Here is a 10,990-nt window from a genome sequence, read left to right as displayed (position 1 = left end):
TGGAATATTTAGTATATTTTCTTCAATGTATTATTAATCACTTTTGTGACTTACAAATGCTTCTTTCTTGTGTCTGTGCTGCAGAAAATGCCAGCATTGGCTGTACTTCACAGCTTCCTTATCTAAATATGTACAAATACTACTATATTACACATACAACTACTGCTTTTACTAATTAAAAACTGAAATTAGAAAACCTTGGGAGAAGCTTGTTATTTAATACAAATAAGTTGATCATAAGTCAATATCAAGTAACTATAGTAACTAATGATTTTTTCAACACAAACTGTGCACACATGTAGCCAAGTGTCATTTCAAAGTTCTTACAGCATATACAAGCTTACTTCTAATGTTCAATTTACACTTTACACTATATTGGCCACTTGGTTGTGGCGTTTCATGTATGTCCTGCCTACTAGCATCTTACATCCTGCTGCCACTGCTGTATTGTCTCAGGGGCATCTTTGCACAGCTTGTATCTGGGGTCTTGCCTGATGTGGTAGACCCCAGCCTTCATTGATCTTGTATTGAGAGTTTGTTCCTGTGCTGCCATGATATCAGCCACTTCTTCTATCTGCCAGTGGCACACACCATGCAGGGGTCTGTCCTTCCATGATGGTTCTTGCTCTTCCTTTTCTAGAAGCTGAGTCATGGCAACTGGACTTGTAATAGTAAAGTCAAAACATCTCACCACTTATCTGAGTAGCCTCTTCAGTCTAAGATTAGGTTGGTTAGAGATTTATCAAATTTATCCACCAATTTATCAACCAATTTGACATGGAGTCATGTGCCGTACCACATTGACTTGGAGGATAGATTTGAGACCTCTAACCAACTTCCCTCTTAGACTGAAGAAGCTACTGCTGAGTTTGGTCAAACTCCCAATAATCCCCCAGCCCAGGGAGGCAGGCAAACACCCCAGCGGGCACCCAAGGGCAGCACCTTATTCCCCAGATGCTGACTCCCACCCCAAACCACAGTAGGAGATTGCCTGAGGCACACATACACTCAGATACACTGATATACATGGCACAGTGTGAATTGTGTGCATCGTGGACAGTGGGGAACTAGTGTAAAGCAATTAAAATTTGGACAGGAGAGGAACTGCAGATTTGGAAGAGCTGCAGCGTGATTATTCTTTGTGAGTTTATCACAACAAATGCCCATTTTACATGACAAAATTTCCTCCACCGTTTAAATAAAAGTACTGACTAGAGCAGCTTTAAATCAGAATTCAAAGTTGCTCCACAATTGTGGTAAAGGGCATGATGGAAGAGACTAGATTATTGAGATGTTTTCCTGTATCTATTTTGAAGGAAACATAGTAGCTTAAATGAGACAGCTTCAAATCTGTCCTATTTTTCCTCACTCAGATATAAAGAAATTGCATTGTGTACATATTTTATATAAGCCACACAATTCTGACAAACAGGTACATGGTTGAATGTTCTGTATGAGAAGATAGACCATGTTGAATAAAGAGCATGCTTTTATTTGTTAAAGAATGTTTAAGGTCCCAGTTTTTAGATGTGCACTAGCAAAGGTTTACATCAAACTCCTGCACTCCTCCTTTTAATACGCATCACACAAAGGGAGAGTCATTGAAGGGCACCTGGAGGTGGTATGTCCTCTAGCTAAATCAGGTAGAGTGCATTGCTTTGAGCCTTGCAGAAAGACTGGGTTTTATTTTGCTGAAAAACACTGGAGAAACATGATTTTCACCATGTTTCTATGCCTCTCCTGATGGAAAGAAACCCTGTGGACAGACACAGTATTTGATCATCAACTTTGATCATCTTGCCTATCTGGGCTAGTTTGCTGACTTGAGAGGTTCCAGGGAGTACATCATTGGGAATCTATTTCAAACTAAGCAAGTACAGAGTTGAGAAAAGAAGAAAAAATTAGGTTTCCTCATTTGGGAAGCAGTACATGCCTGGACAAATCATCTGGTCAGCTGCATTCACTTTACTGGCTGCCTATGAACTCTTCTCAGCCTGCTGCACACCCACATGCATGAATGGTGGAATATCCCCTCACCTCTACTTGGTAAGATGAAATTGATTGCATTCATCCGTGTTATTAGAGGCCTGGAGGGCAGCCAATGAAGAGGCAGTACACTATGGCACGGCAGAGCTATGGTGACAATTCAATTAGCTGCCTCCATTTTTTTTTACCACCTTCACATCTGCATCGGTAGTCTTTGCTGACAATCAACCTATGCAAAGTGATGTCATCCTTGGGTTGTGCCGCACACGCATGCAACATGCTGATGGGCTGAAAGGACTTTAGGTTAATGGTATGGGTGTATAGGGCTTCTGCTATTTTCAGTTCTGAGATTGGTTCCAGTGTTATAAATGCAGAAATGGCTCCAAAATGCACAAAGGCACGTTCAAATGACAGCTCTCGTCTCTATTCTCTTAGGAAGCAACTAGTGTGGCGTCACTGAATATAATCACTTGTTTTGTGTGTTACAAGATCAAGTAGCTGAATTTTGCTGGGTGTAAACTAGCACGCTGTGTGCTGTTTTCAGGTTGGCTGGTTGACCCCTGCTCATCTGTGTACACAGAGAAACCAAAACAGACACTGTCACTTCTCATATTTACGTGAAATCAATTCAAGCTTTAAAACATTTAATTTTCTGTCACTGCTGTGTACATGTTAGTGATTATTTTTAGTGAGAGCTTTACCAATTCAGTCAGCTATTGATATTCACCTCCTAACAGACATAAATATAAATCCATAAAATGAACTAATAGTGACTGTGGAGTTCCCAACTACAGAATTTTACATTTTTATTTGCTGATAGTAGGTTTAGTATAAATATTTGTAGTGATGATGTTGCTTGACATTAACACTTACTGCAGTACATCATGTACCATTTTAAATAGTAAAGACATGCAATGCCTTTAAAAGAACATCTCTCTATTTTTTTAGGCACTGTCAACTAATAGTTTATCGCACAAACACTACATTTAGCCAACTCCGCGCAGGTCGTCAAATGCTTTTAACTATAAATGGCTTCCGACAATGCCACAAGGCCTGATTGATGGACTGCTGAGATGGTCATACTTCCTTCAGTTTCTACATCTCCACAAAGGATTTCTGAAAGCACTGCTAGAGTGTATCTGCACTAGGCACACTTGCCTTGAACCGTGTGCCAGCATGATCAACCCTTCTCACATTGTAGTTAAAACATTCAACGGCCAAGTGTGCTTATGACTTTTACGCCTTATGACTTTGTCTGTTAAAGAGATGCACTTTCACACAGCACAGTGGAGGGCATGATTTTATTTACATGAAGCACAATGGGGCCTTGTATCCTGGGCCATGTTTTGCCACAGGTGGATGGCGATCACATATTAAGACACATCCTAATGTTAAAGTATCTTGGAAATGAGAGATTTAAGTTCTAATTTCTATGAAACTTACAAACATCTCAGAAACTATGAGTTATTGAGCAGATGATTTGTGTGATAAACTACTGATGACAAAAGTGGCAACCTACTCTTGTGGCAAAACCCGTGGATGAGCAATAAAGAGAGTGCAGACTGATTGTCTTTTCAGAATATATTTCTTGCAAGAAAGGAGCAAAACAGAATAAAACACAAGTGATCAGAGTCTTCCCCAGTTGTTCCCAATTTGCTCAGCTCCTATTAGGCTGAGGCCGCTACTTATACAGACATACAAAGTAAATGGAAATAATCATTTACATAATCAGATAATTAAGTCTTTACTTCCGTATTGTTCTACAAAGTGATTCCCTAATAAGGCTGTATTCTAAAAGTCTATATTCTCATTCAACAGTTAACCCTCCATCCTGGGCGTGCTCTGTTATACTTGTCCCTTCATCACACCTGGTGTCCTAAGGAAACTTTCTCTCAGATCTTCCTCACCAACAGCCTTGAGAATGCTGTGTCCCTTAGTGCCAGACTATACTAGGTCAAGAAGAACATAAACATCAGATATGATTATGAAAAACACATGAGCCTTGGTGAACTCTGTGAATCAACCTGTAAATGGAAACCTGTGAAACCCGAAAACCAAGAATAGAGTAAGAAACAATAACAATCATAAGCAGTAACAATAATTAATCATTGAAACTCATTTTTCCATTACACTACCCATTTAGAATGAAATGTTCCATATAATAAAGTGTGCAAAAAAGTAAGAGGTCTGAACAGTTACAAAGTCCATTCAGTGAAAATTTATACACTGTATAAAATGCCAACTGGCACTGAATAAGGGCTTTCAAGTTGTTTGGTGTGTATATTTAAAGAACAAATGTCAGCTACCTGAACAGACCAATCCAGAATCTTGCACTGATAATTTTAGTCTTACTTACACAACCAAGAAAAGTCTGTCCTACTGGAACTATTGAAGGACTTGAGCAAATGCGTGAGTTGACTGCATATCTCTTGTCCATCCATCCATCATCTATACTCGATTATTCCTAACCAGGGTCACAGGGATCTGTTGGAGCCTATCCCAGCTCACTTTGGGTGAAAGGCAGGGGTCCACCCTGGACAGGTCACCAGTCCATATCACTTGTATGGGAGTGAAAATTGTGTCATATTGTCTTTATGCAGATCAAAATTAATACAGTGGAACCCCTAACAAAGATGTTTCAAAACTTACCTCGCTTTTTCAATTTTAACAAAATTCAAACGTAAATGATCCACTGGTGACCTGTCCAGGGTGTACCCCTGCCTTTCACCCAAAGTGAGCTGGGATAGGCTCCAACAGATCCCTGTGACCCTAAATAGGAATAAGCGGGTATAGATGATGGATGGATTACGTGATTCACTGAGCCATGTTTGTGGCTGCAGCACAGCAGTAACTGTAAACTGTAATCAAACTTGAGACTGCTGCTTCGCTTCAATTAATACAACCAATACCTAGAATGGGCCTTTCCTGAGGAAAATGTGTGTGATTGCTGAAAGCAAGCTGTTATCACTGCTTGCAGGTGTTGCAGCTGTTACAGCTGGGAGGTTTTACATATGGATCACTTCAGAAATTGGAGCATGTTTAAGATTTTCAGGCACCAAATATATCAGAATTTTAAAGAACTACAATCACGTAGGGATCATGTTACCGTATTTGTAGCACTTTATCATGACATAGCTGCATATCAAGTTTCGTGTCATATCCAGTACATGTTGAAATCAGCATTTTAAAGTCTGCCAAATAATTTCTTTCAACTCTCCAGCAGGGGACACTATAGTCTCGGGCTTCAGTATTGTTTGCCCCCACTCATGGGGAGTGTCAGTGGCAACAGTGTTTGTATTGAATATTCGTGTTTGCACCAGTAAGCCTAGCTCTAGATGCAACAGTTGTTGTTACATAAGCAGCCACAATGGGGGTGTGACAGCTGTAATTTTACACAAGTTAGCTGTGTACCAGATTTCACAACTGCTCATTATAGTTTTTGAAATATAAAGGTGAAAACATAATCTTTGCTTGGAGTGTCCCCTAGTGGTTAATCTCAATGAAACTCTACAGGATTGCTGAGAGTAGTATCCTGCAATTACCTACCAAATTTGAGATGCATGGCTCATTGCATTCAGGAATTATGCCTATGTTATGCCCCACTTAACATTTAACAGCCAATAACTAGAAGGAACTGTGGAGAGCCAAAAAGGTTATGTACCTATTTATAAGTGTGTTTCGCAGAAAATTCAAAATGGCGGAAAATCTAGTCAGATGGAAGTGGGCGATTAGAAAAAGTTTCAGACTCATCTAAGCAATCCAAGGAAAAATGTTTCTTCTAGGACTTACAGTTAAGAAGTTATGACGCAAAATGCAAAAACTATAATAACTGACCACATGGTGGCGCTGTAGTATGTGAAGCACAGCTAACATGGGTTAGCTGGTCCTGTTTGTTTGTTCTGTTTGTTTGCCTAGTTTTAAAACTTAAAAACTTTTTAAACCAGAGTCAACAAAACTAGTACTTTAAACAGGCTTTCTTATTTCTTCATTTGTACATTTTGTACTAGTGCACAGTGCATTTACATTAGTTTAAATTTTATGCCAATAGGCAAAGTCCTAAACAGTGACAGAGAAACACATCTGGATGAAATTGTAGCAGTTTATCAGGTACCAGTCAGAGCCAGCTTTGATCAAGTTTTGTTTTAGTTTGTACTAGAGATTCAGTTTTCCCCAGATAGCCCTACAAAGGACCCATGAAATCTACTACACCACCTTTAGATGTAGAACTAACAACCAGCAAACTCAGACAGACACCAGCAGACTACAAAATACAGACCTGAACATCAGCTACTGTTATTGCTGGGCTGCCACCTGCTAATAAAAGTTGTGTGTATTAAAAGAGGCTATGGGTTCAAAGGTGGAAATCATCACAAAATGTCCAGACATCAAATCACAGAGCTAAGTGACAGGTCAGGGTGACAGGTCAGGGTGACAGGTCAGGGTGGCTGCCCCTGCTGGTAGATGAATAACCTCTGATTCATCTACCAGCAGGGGCCGCTCTATCGAACACGGTGCTGCCTGAAGCATCTCTGTCACATCTCATGAAACGCACACGTATAGTCACATATGTTTATACTGCGGTTAGACTGACATTGGCTTTCACACTTTAGTCTGCTTGGGGGACTTGAGGGACACCATGTGCCTCTGACGAGGTTTTAGGCATCTGCCATAAACCCCAATCTTAGTCATCTTAAAACTGTCCTGAGCTAGTCTTAACCATAAACATCACTTTGCATCTGAGAAATGATTTGAAAAAGTTCTAACTCACTTTCTGGTTTGGGTTTTACAACAAGGTGAACAAAACTTTAGTTCATGAACTGCTTCTTGAGACTGTAACACTATGGACCCATAATGATCATACTGCACAGAGCCTTTTTTTTTGCAAAGCCAGTGTGCTAACATGGAGACATTGTGCTGTCAGGAACCAGAACAGATGACACACAGTGTGACCTCTGTTGGGCTGAAGCTACAGAAAAGGGTCGGCAGCTATGGGAAACTTGATGTGGCAAATAACCTCAAATGCTACTATGGGTAATTCATTCCCCCTCAAGTCATTGGACTGTTTTGGGAAATAGCACCATTAAAGTCATCACTGTCTACGACGTGGAAAGAACACAGGGATGTGGATGTGGGAACAGTGAAAAGACAAGGTGACATTGACGGAACTTATTAGCACAAAGCTGTCCTTTGGGCCCCACATACTGGAGGGCTCCGTGTGCACACATGGAAATCCAGTCAGCCCTGCAAGATGTTTCCCGTAAACTTGTAATATACAAACCTAAAGTGGATTATAGTGCTGCTGTGTTCACTGCTTACTGTGTTTACAATTCTAAAATAGAAAGTGACAGATGGTGAATAATGGCATTGTTGCAATCTACCAGACAACAGTTGAATAAATATGTGTAACTGTAATTGTAAACAACTGAATTGGATTGGATACTTTTATCAGAGATTAGACAGGATTGAAATTCATGTTTCTTGGAACAAATGTGACTGTTTTAAGTTTTTAAGGTTCAGTTGGATTCATTCAATATATATACTGCAGACACTGAGGCTAAATAGTCCATCTGCTGATTCTGGTATTTTAACCTGCACTGACTGATTGTTATGGCCACCTCCAAACAATACAAAAAGCTCAAACACATTTATTTGACATTTATTATTATTTTGACATTTGCAGAATTATAAACATTCTTATTAATTTAGAGCAGTGTTACTGTCAAATCAATAAAATTAAACCCACTAGCTCTTTTTTGGTCTCTACCAACTCCATATATTAAACACCTGGCTCTGTAGCTGCTTTATTATGTTGTGTTTGTATGTTTGGCAGGTAGTGCACAGTTGGAAAACAAACCTAATGAAAGATGACAAATGATAAAAAACCTTAGAACTGACAGGAACAGCTGAATAAGGTTAAAACTCACTGTAAGTGGGTGAGATTTATTACACTCAATCATTCAATCCATTGTTAACATATATATATATAAATAATAGTGGAGCTTTACATAGACCATCTTTTTTGAAAAAGTAATATGCACAGATCACAGGTAAACCGATTCTATTTTTAAAGATTCAGTCTGCTTCCAGAAGCTGGGCAATTTCATATTTATCATCAGCATCGTGCTTTTCTATTGAACAGATTTCTCAAGATATATGTTGCTGTTCTACAAAACCCAGTAAAAACAGTAACCAGGATCGTGTCAGCACTGTCTGGATTGTAAATGTGTGAAGCTGTGAGTATGTTTGTGTTGATGTTAGAATAAGAGAAGAGCTGCTGATCGATATTGTACCTAAGACTTATTTATTTGACTAGATGTGTCTGACTCTCCAGCCTGGACTCCACAGCAATAAAAACTCCCGAGTCATCAGACTTGCATGCCAGAGATCTACAGTATGTAGGAGAAGCTTGTCCAGGTCTTATAAATAGTCGTAGGTTATTTAGTGTTGCCTGTTGCCACAGAGTATAATTTATATTCTCTTTATATTCTTACTAAAGGCTGGAACGACTTAATGTTATTCTTCCACTTTGTTCAATACCTGTCCCAACTGAATAGTTTTGATTTTTTGTTAGAATAAATGCAAGCCTCCTAAACAGATCAAATCTGTTTCTGTATTCGTTTGCCAAATCAAGACCTAAAGGCATGTCCAGACCTCATTGGTTGATAGCGGCTGTTTTCAACCCTGGAGCATTTTCTTCTTCAGCTGGGCTTTTGTTTTGTTTTTTTTTTTTTTTTGGCTTTAAGAACCTCTGCAGTCCAAACCAATGGACCAAAGACATTGTTCAGGGGCTGGTTCCTCTTTAGGTTTCCAAACCAGAGACTGCGATCTGTCTAGTTGCAAAGCGTACAATTAGCAATGTGTAAATACATTACCAAACCATTATCAAACACCAAAACATGGAAATCACCAATCACAGGTTCATTCAGAGGGAAGAAGTCATTCTATGTGAACGCTGGCATTAGTCCACTTGAAATGGTCTATTATTTATTGCATTACTTAAATCTCAAACATACTAGTATGTGCGCGCGCGCACACATACACACACACACACACACACACACAAATGCACATACTGTACCACCTCTGTGCAGTTATACACTTCTATCTTGGAGGCAGAGCAATGTTGGGCCTAATTGTGTCTTGGAGCTACTGTGCTGCTCATCTCTGGAGATCTCATTATAAGATCCACAAGCTGTTCAGGCACGTACCCACTCTTTTCAGTTTCTCATTCCATCAGCTTGTACAGCATAACTGTCTGAAATCTCCATCGTCCCTTTACAGTATTGATAGAATAAAGCAGTAATAGCTGATTAGAAATTGGAATGTGCACCTTGACAGTGCGACAAAGAGATAAAGTGCTTTTTTTATTTTGCCATTAGCTGTTGATACCTAGTTTCTTGTTAGCATGCCTGATCCAAGCCATGAGAACACTGTGGGCTTGAAAGTCTTTTAAAAGTTTTGTCCACTTGATAACAGATATGGCTTTTGGAGCGCCAAAACCCTGACTTTTTCTTGATCCCACTCTGGTGCCATGCGCTTGGTTGAGCTCTATTGCCCCACTGAATTTTATCTTCCACTGCTTCAACATTTTCAGGAACAATTCATTATGTGCATAAATGGTATAATCTTGAAGCATAAATGGTGTAATCATACTGTATCTTCTCATTTAACTCTTTTTAATTGATTAAGCTTGTTTTAATTAACTTATTAAAGGGTTTAACATCTTTTTAGTGTCAATGGTTTTCCCTCTCTGACATGGATTTCAACAGAGAAATGGACAGAGGTGAAGCAACAATAGGAGATTTAGCGTCTTGCTCAAGAACATTTCTCTAGTGCTATTTGGACCAAACATGGTCAGGACTCCTAACAGCAAACAAATCTCTCTTTGAGGCTGGAATCCTGCCCAGACAAAGCCGTGTGGGATGGAAATTTTATCCTTCAATAGCCTATACAGTATATTGAGTTCATTTTTGTAGTTTTTTACACTCTCATTTTGCGTCTGTGTAAATGGCACACTATTAAACAGGCAAAATATGACAAGAAGCAGTGTGTCCTATAATGTGAGCATTGCCTGTCTCAGATGTGGACCATTAAAGAGTTGAAAATTTGTAAAGACATTTTATCATGTTATCTCAAGAAGGGCTCATAAAGTGTATAACATAGAATCCTCATAAAGTCTGCCTGGCTCTTATCCAGACTGTAGAAAAAATTACATATATATGTATGTATGTATTTTATTTTTCTAATCTGAGTTGATGGATTTCAGTAGACAGACAGCAAAACCGTCATTTCATTATCTAAAAAATGGAGGGTATTTTCTTTCTTGTTTTAAGAATTGAATAAACTTGTGACAGATGAACAAAGAGGTATCTGTACCTCCCAAAAATATTGTCTGCACTGCACCTTTGAGTACAATTCTTGAATCTGTAATTGAATCTATAAGATGACTATAATGGTTTGTGTATTTGCCCCTCAAACTTTACTCATTAAAACTTTTGCAGTTTTTTGTTTATTGAGCTGGCTATCTGTCCAGATATCTGTGCTTTCCAAAATACAGCAGTAATTGCTGTCAGTTTCTCTGTAGATAAATAAACAGCAGATTACTTTTCTGGCTCCCCTTAAAGTTATGAGTGTACTGGATGTGCAAACAGTATGTATTTGAAGCAGTCCTGGGAATTATCATCAGTTTGGCCTCACAGTGGAAATGTTGCCTTTTGCACACTTCTATCAGATGCTGCTGAAAGCAAACACACTAATTCCTGCAGCTCCTGCAAATTCCTCCACCACCCCCCCACCCCACCCCCCCACCCCACCCCACCAGCCCACAGCTGTCTGAATAATGAAGTCACCTCTCTCTCTTGGCTACGGCCCAGGCGTAAAAAGAGTATTGTCAGCATCACAGTGAGAAAGACTGAGGATCCCCTGCTTGAGAGATGGATGCAATGTCCTTCCCGATCCAACTCCTCCGACACCCAATACCGTTCTTTACCTCAGCTCCCTGTCA

The sequence above is a fragment of the Mastacembelus armatus genome, chromosome 9 (genome assembly GCF_900324485.2).
Source record: "Mastacembelus armatus chromosome 9, fMasArm1.2, whole genome shotgun sequence".
Classification (NCBI taxonomy): domain Eukaryota; kingdom Metazoa; phylum Chordata; class Actinopteri; order Synbranchiformes; family Mastacembelidae; genus Mastacembelus; species Mastacembelus armatus.
This window is presented reverse-complemented; position numbering follows the sequence as displayed.